This window comes from Dasypus novemcinctus, chromosome 22 (assembly GCF_030445035.2).
Source record: "Dasypus novemcinctus isolate mDasNov1 chromosome 22, mDasNov1.1.hap2, whole genome shotgun sequence".
Taxonomy (NCBI): Eukaryota; Metazoa; Chordata; class Mammalia; order Cingulata; family Dasypodidae; genus Dasypus; species Dasypus novemcinctus.
In genome coordinates this window covers 19,389,885-19,391,747 of record NC_080694.1, presented here as the reverse complement: position 1 = coordinate 19,391,747, position 1,863 = coordinate 19,389,885, and the positions used below count along the sequence as shown (strand labels likewise).

The following is a 1,863-nucleotide window of genomic DNA, read 5'->3' as shown; positions in this document are numbered from 1 at the left end:
CCTCAGCTAACCAAAACTGCCCTGAAATGCTTTAAACGCATAAAATCCCATTTGAATGCATGCATTCTAAAGACAGTTACCAGACATTGTATGTCCTCCCATGGCCCACTGGGTGGACTGTGGGAGAGTGTGGGCTATAATGTGGACCATTGACCATGAGGTGCAGCGGTGCTCAGAGATGTATTCACCAAATGCAATGAATGTCTCATGATGATGGAGGAGATTGTTGCTATGGGGGGAGGAGAGGGGTGAGAGGAGTGGGGGGTATATGGGGACCTCATATTTTTTGAATGTAATATTAAAAAAATAAAGACAAAAAAATAAATAAATAAAGACATTTCCCATTTTCCAGGAGGCAATAAGGCATTCGAGCAGCAGTCAGCGACTTTCTTTCTGGAGGGCCAGGGGGGAACTCTTCTGGCCCTGTGGGCTCTGTCGTTATCACTCAACCCCAACATCCTGCACAGGAACATTAGAGAAATGAATGGGTGTGGGTGTGTTCTAATAAAACTTTATCAAAACAGGCAGGCAGCCAGATTTGACCTGCAGGCCTTAGTTTGCCAACCCTGTCATATAGAAAGGCATGCTTATGGCTCATTCCTGATGTCCCACCAAGAAATAGAGCCCTGGTCACTTCCTACCTCGGGGCCCCTCTTTGGCCCTTGTTCAGTTAGCCCTGGAAGGCAGGGCCATTTATCAGACCGCCAAATTCAGGAAGGAGACACTGAGTCTTCAGGCTCACTCTGCCCTTCTCCCTCTTGGGCCTGGCCCGCAGGGGGCAGGGGTTCTGCTCTGCATTTCTACCACATTTAAGCTTCAGAATCCAAAAGCCCCACTGTGCAGTCCTCAGCGGTACCTTCCATCAGTGACACCCCATCGAGGAGCAGTCTACAGTCCACCTTAGGGTGCTGTGGAAAGGGACTCCTCAAAGGTACAAACAAAACAGTGTAGTGTGAACTGTCTTTGTTATTCTGAAAATCCAGATGAATTTTATATTCTCTCGATAAAGAAGCATTGAACAACTTCACACACAAAGAGTCCTGGCTTTTTGACTATTATCTCATAATGGCCATCATAGGTACCGTAGACTAAAAATGTAAACCCCACTTAGTAGTGAAACTATTTACAGTTGTTCAAAAGCTATTGCTCACAGGAAGAAACCAGATGAGGTGTGTGTTTACAGAAGGTCAGGAACCCTTCCGTTCCACCCCCCTCATGTTTTAACGGCCAGCAGAGACAGGTACCTTGTCAAACGGCCCCAGAAGTCCCCTTCTTCCATCCAGTTCTTCCACATGCTAGAAGCCAGGCAGAGGGGTACCTCAGATTCAAGAGACATCCCAGGGGCAGGCTGAGGGCCATGGTTGATTCAACTGGAAACTATGCTTCTGTGTGTGAAGTGAAGCTCATGAGACTCAAGGGGCCTCCCATCAGTACTCCAGCAAGAGTTGACCTGAATTGGGGACTCACCTGGGCACCACTGATTGTGGGTGGCTAGGAGAAGAGGAAGGAGGCATTTTGTGGGATTATTTTATACACCATTAACTTCCTTTCCAAGGCAATCTGTGTTCCACGTTATGGGTTGAGCTGTGTACCCCAAAAAGATACCTTGAAGTCCTAATCCTGGGTACCTGGGAACATGAACTTTTTGCAAAAGCATTATTGCAAGCAGAATCATTTAAATTGAATGAGGCCGACTGCAGTGGGTGGACCCTTATTCCAGGATGGCTGGTGTCTTTAGAAGGGGGGTGTGGGCACAGGCAAAAGTGGGGGGTGGGGGCACCATGGGAAAAGAGAGCAGGCCATAGGGTGACTGAGGAGGCACTGAAAACCCAAGGCTTGCTGGCCAAGGGACAGGTGCCCCAG

At 48.2% G+C, this 1,863-nt stretch overlaps 1 long non-coding RNA gene across 1 annotated transcript; it reads right to left on the bottom strand.

Moving 5' to 3' along the window:
* Positions 1 to 325: 325 nt before the first annotated feature.
* LOC131275197 (uncharacterized) lies at positions 326 to 1,612 on the bottom strand. Its single transcript, XR_009182603.2, has 2 exons — positions 1,245 to 1,612; positions 326 to 459 (listed from the first exon to the last, which is right to left on the bottom strand). It is a non-coding gene; the product is annotated as an uncharacterized lncRNA (long non-coding RNA).
* Positions 1,613 to 1,863: the final 251 nt, after the last annotated feature.